Source organism: Thalia democratica, chromosome 5, assembly GCF_965202585.1.
Source record: "Thalia democratica chromosome 5, ktThaDemo2.hap1.1, whole genome shotgun sequence".
Taxonomy (NCBI): Eukaryota; Metazoa; Chordata; class Thaliacea; order Salpida; family Salpidae; genus Thalia; species Thalia democratica.
The window spans coordinates 78,231,016-78,238,816 of NC_139169.1; the positions used below are offsets into that span (position 1 = coordinate 78,231,016).

The 7,801-nt window shown below is 22.1% G+C and overlaps 1 long non-coding RNA gene across 1 annotated transcript; it reads right to left on the reverse strand.

Moving 5' to 3' along the window:
- Positions 1-3,983: 3,983 nt before the first annotated feature.
- Positions 3,984-6,061, reverse strand: LOC145835591 (uncharacterized). The gene is made up of 3 exons (XR_014369862.1): positions 5,953-6,061; positions 4,582-4,645; positions 3,984-4,207 (listed from the first exon to the last, which is right to left on the reverse strand). It is a non-coding gene; the product is annotated as an uncharacterized LOC145835591 (long non-coding RNA).
- Positions 6,062-7,801: the final 1,740 nt, after the last annotated feature.

Below are 7,801 nucleotides of genomic sequence, written 5' to 3' on the forward strand. Positions count from 1 at the left end.
GAACAAAAAGTTCAAAAGTAATTTTTTCACCTTGAAAAAGTAAGAAATAAAAAGTAGTTTTTTCAAAAAATATTTCAGTAATTACTCTGCGCTCTTCAACAGTAAAAGTAAACCAAGCAAGTTTAAACCCACCTAATTATTTAATGATTTACTTGATTGTCCAAAAATAAACAAACAAAAAAAGATAGTTTTCTTGGTTAATTTATTTCTTGACCTGTTATATAATAAGTTGAAATTTAGGATACTTAATGAAAAAATTGCATGATTATCTTAATTAACAACTAAACTAAAAAATAAAATTTAGTTAAACAAAAATTTGATGAATACATTTTTTTCAAAATTCAAGTTTCAATACTTTGTTCTGTCTTAAAACATCAAAATGTAGGTATTTTAAAACAATTAACTTATAAAAGGAAAAAACAGTACACTTTTTCAAATTAACAATTTAATGTTAAATATATTTTTATGACTACATATAGGGTTACTAATATTTTATTTTTTGTAGCTTTTCTCTTTTGTTTACATTTCAGGTTTTATAAAATACTTTACAAAACCACATCTCTTTGAGCTCTTGAAATTTACTAGCGGATAATGTATTTTAATTTTCTACAATAATAATAAAAATAATTCGAGTCTTATTAGGTGGAAAAATGTTACATTAAACCATATTAAAATCAATCGTTAAAAAATAAACAGTAGTTACAAAAATTGAATTTAGTAAAATAGATAGAAGTTCTTTATCCGCTCAACTATAAGTTGTGTCATAAAAAAAATGTATATAGTTAAATCTTTTTTAGTAATACTTTAAATCTGAAGCGTTAAAATAATTTTTGTAAGTTTTATTTTTAGCCTGAGAAGGAAGTTGATTAAGGAGTCTTTTTTAATTATTTTTTGTAAAAAAAATCTCTAAGTTATTTGAAAGCACAAAATTCAAAGAATTAACTAAATATTTAATAAGGTCTATTTTCATTGATTTGAATTATCAATGTTAGGCAAATTTTTTAAAGTTTCATCAAATCGACTGCTCAAGTCAACTACGTTTTTTTGAAAGTGTAGAAACAAAAATTTTAAAGATTATTTTACCAAAAACGTATTTTCATAGAACATTTAAGCAATCGGTTTTATAAATTGAAAATTTACTTTTTTACAACTAATTAATAAAATCATCATTTTAAATTTTTCGTTGACAAAATTAAGTATATCGGAATCAAAACAAAATTTATATTTTTATTCAGTCTTACTTACTCATTTAATGTATTCTTTTTTCGCAACAGATTGAGTTTAAAACACTGCAATGAACACATTTATAATTTCAGGTCTTGATTGAAACAAGACCCAAACTTTATCGCTATCTTAACCGAAAATTACCGCAGTTATTTACTGTATTAAGCAGGCATGGTAAAATTTTAAAACTACTAATTGTAGCTGTTTTGTCTGTTTACACGTGCTTTAAAGCTTTATAGTAAAATGAGAGAATTCTAGAGAAATAAAAGAAACTAAAGTGAAAAATAAGTGATACGCGTTAGCGCGCTCGAGTTATTCTCTTTATTTTAAAGATTTTCAAAATTAAACGCGCTTTAAGCGCAAGAGTAAGAGAAAACTAAAAAAAGAAACTATTGAGTAAAATAAATGGTACGCTTAAAATATTCTCATACTTCTTCATAATAGTTTGTAATTTTTTCAAGTTATAGCTAACTATTACCTCTTGTTTTACATTTTCTTAAGTTTCATAGTTTGCTGTTTATTTTTGTTGCTGTAACAAGTTTACTAAAATGTCAACTACATAAGTGTTTAAATTACAACGTCCTTAATTATTATAGCACCTTGTTTATTAAATAAAAACATTTAATTATAATATTTTTATTGGTATACTCTATAATATTCTTAAAAGTACAAAAATAAGTTCAGTTTAACTGATTTATTTTAGGTTTAAGCTCTAAAAAAGGTTAAAACAACTTTACAAGCATCAAGTAATTTTCCTCTGAATCTTTAATTTAATTCTAAATTAATGTCTATTAATTTATATTGTTATTATTTATCAGTTTACTAATTGTTAAATAAAATTAATTCTTTCAGGTACAACAAACTTAAACTTTAAACTAAGAAATAACTTTTTTAAGGGATTTGTTCTTTAATGTATACTAGAGATATAATGAAATAAATATAGTGTTACGCCTTTTAAACATAATTATTATAGCTTTTTTGAAGAATTAATGTTGCTTATTTTGGGAAAAGCTTTCATATTAAATTAAAAGGATGTATCTACTAATACTTTCAATTACTGTATGCTATAATAAAGCTGATAATTTAAATTATCATGCTTATATAAACAAACATAATTTTACACTAAATTTAAAAAATATTCTGCTTATACAATTTATTATTAAAACTTTTGTTACTAAAGTTTATGACATTAAAAAAATTCGCAACTAAAAACTTTAAAGAAGTTAATATACTTTTTCTATGAATATAAGTAGATATAATATAAAGCAAATATTCAAATTTAAAAGGACCTTTATTTCAAACAACTTTAGGAGAAACAATAAATTTTAGAGATAACTATATAAAACTTACTTTACTTAGCTTTAAGTTTTAAAACTATTTTAATGTTCTTTTTGTACGTATAATCAGCATTAAATAACCTTTTTTTTTTAATTACTTATGTGCTTTAAGATTTGTTTATTTAATTGAAGCTTCAAAGTTTGTTAAAAAAGACAAACTGGGAGATATTGTAAATAAAAATATTTATAAACCTTCAACACAACAGTAAGTTATATTATTAACAGCTAAATACTCTAAATAATTTTCTGATGTATAGATAACGAGCTTAGATTAAATTAAATATGTTTATTAATGAACAAGTGCCCAACATAAAAGCATTTTACAAAACTATAACTTAAACTATTTTTATTGTTATAACTGAGAGTTGTAGCAATTTTACAATACATTTCTCATTTGTATAGTATGATTTCTTGTTTAAGTTTAAATTTCAGATATAAAACAAAAAAGCTGTTTAAAATTTACAAAAAAAAAAGGAATTAAGCTAAAACTAGTTTGTTAAAAAAATTTAAAGGAACACAAAGGATTTATATAAAATTTTAAACTTTAATACAAATTATTAAAATATAAATGGTAAAAAGTATAAAAAAAAAATCAAAGTTTAATAGAAAAAAAAACTTTAGGTTAAAACTATAATTTTACAAAATAAAAATTAGAGAAATTTAACAGTTCAATCATCATTGCCCTTAATATAGTTACGACAAAAATGTAAAAATAAACTCTTGTTTTAAGAAATTTGTGCATTTTACGTATAAAAGTTTGTAAATAAATTTAAGAATTTCAAATAAAAAAATGATCAGCATAACTAAAAACAGTAAAAAGCCTAGACAATTACTCAAGTAAAAATACTTTAAACCTGAGTGAAGTTTCTCAATTTTTTCATAGATTTATATGAGAAGTATTTTGTCTTTATAAGAAAAGCATGTTTTTGTTAAAATTTAAAATTACCATTTTCAATGAACATAAATTTTATAAATGCTTGCACAAAACTTGTAAAAATATTGACATGTATTAAACAAATAATTATAAAACGTTTGGAATTATATGAATATTAAAAATAGGTTACAAACGTAGTAATATAATATTATAACGTAGTAAACATAATAGAATTTTTTTTCATCTAACACTCAAAGTTAGGAAAGATATATTGTTAACACACATCTCTATGTTGTGTAAGTAAATAAGAACACCAGAAATATAATTACTTTTATAATTTCTTTTACAACGAAAAAAATTAGTAAAATATATGAAAGTTTTAATATATTTTTTACTTTTTTTAGCTGGCGTTTAAAATAGAGCATTTATAATAATTTATACTTTTAATCGAAATGCAGTTACAGAAAGTATTATAAACTAACTGGAAGTAAAAATAATTATTTCAAAAAGAAGCATAAATATTTTAATAACTTGTGTTTTGACCGAAATTTTCTAATAGTAAAGTAAAAACAAAGTCAGACATTTATTAATTCTTATTAGATGCATCCTCTTGAAAAACGAAAAATAAGCTATTTAGTTAAGTTGTTAATAAACACAATTGACTATACAATATGGATTTTGAGTGGTTTTACCTGTGTCTTTTAAATAAACGTGATATTTTCATATACGTCGTTGACTTCAAAATGATAGTTAGGTTCTTCCGAAAAAAGACCTATAAAAAAAATTGATTTTTTTTTATAAATTCATTTATAGAGTAAAATAAAAACTATTTAAATAATTAGAAAACAAATAACATTTATTAATTTCACTGTTGTAAAATTTAACTAATAACTGATTCGACTAAATCTTTATTTCAATGTTAGTAATTTTTGGTTATAAGAAAGTAGTAGTACATTTGTTGGCGTTCAAAAATAAATAAAGATGTTTATTTTTTCAAAAATGGTTCAAAAAAAAAGTTATACCATATTTATTAAATAAAATTAAATAAATAAAAATTTATTAAATAAAATTTATTATATAAATAATAAATAATTAAAATATTTAATAAAATAGTTATAGTTGCTTTGTTATCTAAACTAAGCTTACTTGAATTTGGTGTGTAAATGAAGTCTTTCAGACACTGTTTAAGTGTGTTTATTGCAGATCTAACCTGAAAAGGTTCGAATTTACTTTTTTGAAGAAGAATATTAACATAATCTATATCTTAAATAAAATGAATTTATAAATAAACAGTAAAATTTTAATCATAATTTCTGTTTAAGTTTAGCCATTCTTCAAAAACTTTTTTATAATTATAAGATTGTTTAGTCACGATTTTTGTTATAAAAATTTTTTCACTCTATTAATGAAACCTTTGGTTAAAATAAGATTTTGAAATCTAGGTATGTAATTATGACAACATAGTGGCATATAATAAAATTTTTGTTTATAACAAAAAAATAACAATTAACCATTAAAAAATGATAGAAAGCAAAAGGCTACTATGAATAAAACTACTTGAGAAGCTTGTAACATGTATACAAGGTGTGTACAACTTGTTAATGCCATTAGGAATCAAAATTATAGAAAAAAAAACATTGGCTATATTAAAAAAAAATTTTGCTAGAACATACTTTCTTTAGAAAAACTTAATAATTTTTGTAAAATAAACTTTGTTTTATTAAATCCATTACAGCTGTGAAGTATGAAAATCTGTCAAAGTCAATTTTCTTGGCACTTATAAAAAAAAAGTCTACCATATTTTTCAATTTTGAAACAATTTACTTCAAACTCTCAGAAAAAGATCTTGATATTATTACAAACCACTTGTCATAAGAAGATTTATCAAAATTCAAATTATAATATTTTATGAACCAAATAAAAATTTAAGTTCTTTTTTTTATTAAAAAAAACATGTCAAATCATTGGGAAAAAATAAAACTAAATGTTATAAACAGATTTGCCTCCCTTCCACCCTATGACCCCATTAAACCATTTAATTTACTTAAGTAAAAAGCAATTTTTGTTTATGAGGCGAACTTTGTTTTGAACTCAAAAATGTTATTTAATTATTTGAAAAATCTGATAATAACCATCTAAAAATTAAAGTCTAAGTTTATGGAAAATGTTGAAAAATGCATTGCTAAACTGTTGAATAACACTCCTTACAAAATTTTGAAAAAAATAAACTATCAATTTTCAAGTAATAAATAAAATAGGATTTTAGACATTACATGATAAATTATTATTTGTGCAACATTAAACTCAATTTACATATTATACTTTAAGAAGTAACTAAAAAAATTTTTTTTTAACAGAGGTGAAAATCTTAAGTCTGCTTTAAAACCCTTTACTTTGAAATATTCAGTAAAAAAGCTAGGTTTTTCAAGAAAAATAAAATTTTGTCGCTGATTTCAAAGTATAAATACTCAAATTTGTATTTTGAATTACTATAAATTGTTACATATAAAAAAAAACCTTTTAAGTCATCAACTGATTCCCACGATTTCAGAGATATCTTTTTTTGGGTGGTTGAACATCTAAAAGTGGTAAATCTTCTGAGTCTGGTTTTGTTTAACATTTCCACTTTTGTTACCTACAAGATGCAAGTGCTTAAATGATATATTTGGTCTGTAACTTAAATATTATAAGAACATTAAAAAAAAAGTTTAGTCATTACTCATTAGATACTTACCTAAAATATTTGCTAAAACTTTTAAACAGCTTAAAAAATAAAGAATATCACAAGTATTTACTGCAAACAAGATACATGGTTATCAACCTTTGATAAAAGGGATACCTTAAACTCTTATATGAGTATTTACATATAATTTATATATGTCAAAGATAAAACTACTACCAATAGACAATAAATACCAAAAAATAGCAAGTTTGTAAAGTTAAAGCAATTAAAATAATTTTAATTCAAGAAAAAGTTCTATGACTAGCATGAGACTCAACAAGTGTCAAAAATAACTTAAGTTAGTATGAGATTCTCATCCGTTTTTAACAAGCATGAGTTTTCCTGAGTGTGTACAACTCATAAGTCAAAAAAAAGGTTTTAAGTGATAGAATTAATAAAAAAATAAGCAAAACATATTGGGTTTAAGAAAAAAAATAAATTTACTATACCTGTTAGCCACTCTTAATTTAAAAAACTAGTTGTAAAAAACTAAAACTGTGTACTATAACTTTTAAAAACACTATGTAGATCATACAGTTATTTACAATTTTTTTATAAAATAAAAAAGATCCAATGGCTTTACCACATTAATAGTTAAAAGAATTAATAATAATTCATCTAAATAAATGAGAGTTTTAAGGTTATAAATAAAAGTATTATGTTGTAAAAAATGAATTTTAAGTCATTGTATTTCTTAAAGAAATAATTTTTGAAAAACCTAAAACAAGTGAAAAATTCTAACTTTATATTTACAATTAGAAATTAAAACAATTTAATATATAATAAAAATAAAAGTAAGTTAGAAAAAAGATGTTCAGCCAAAAACCATCAGTTTTGTCTATTTCATCAAAATTGAGAAAAAAAATTCTTAAATATGTTTAAAATAAATTAAAATAATCCATAACATTATTTATATTCAATACTATCAAGTTTTAGGTCAAGTTTACTATCTAAATAGTGGAAGATACTTTTTTCTCAAATTTACTATTCCATCATTACTTACAACTAACAGTTAACAAGTTAGTTATGATTAATTTATTCATTAGATGCCTAAAATTAACCTTACTAGAAAAAAAAACATAAACTAACATTATAGGCATTCATACTTCTAAAAATAATTTGTTTTTTATTGTTTATCTAAATTATGTTAAAAAAATTTTGTTTTCTTCATGACTTGTTATATACAACATTTTCTTTCATAAAAATTTTAATCCCACTACCGGGGATTTTCGAAAAATTGTTTAAGTTTTAATTAAAAGGCGGCGCTTGTTACCATGTCTGGTATTAAGTGACCAAAAAATATGTGTTGTACCTGCTTACTTAGTTGACACTTTTTTAGCAACATATGTTTGTAGCTAAATTAAAACATAGTTTACAAATTAATTCATAAGTTGAAATCTTACTGTACTGTTTGTAGCTATTGAGCAGAGTTATAAAAAGTAAAGAAAACCTTAATGTCTTATTGTTAATGAATCCTGTGAACTTAAGGTTTTCTCCAACAAAGTTTTAAGAAGAAACAACAACTTAAACCTATGTTTAAACATACGCATTTTTTTTATATATTTCATTCTTTAACAAAATACTTAAACCAAAAAACTTTGTATCAAAAAATTATAAATAATAAAAATTCATAAAACTTCTAAA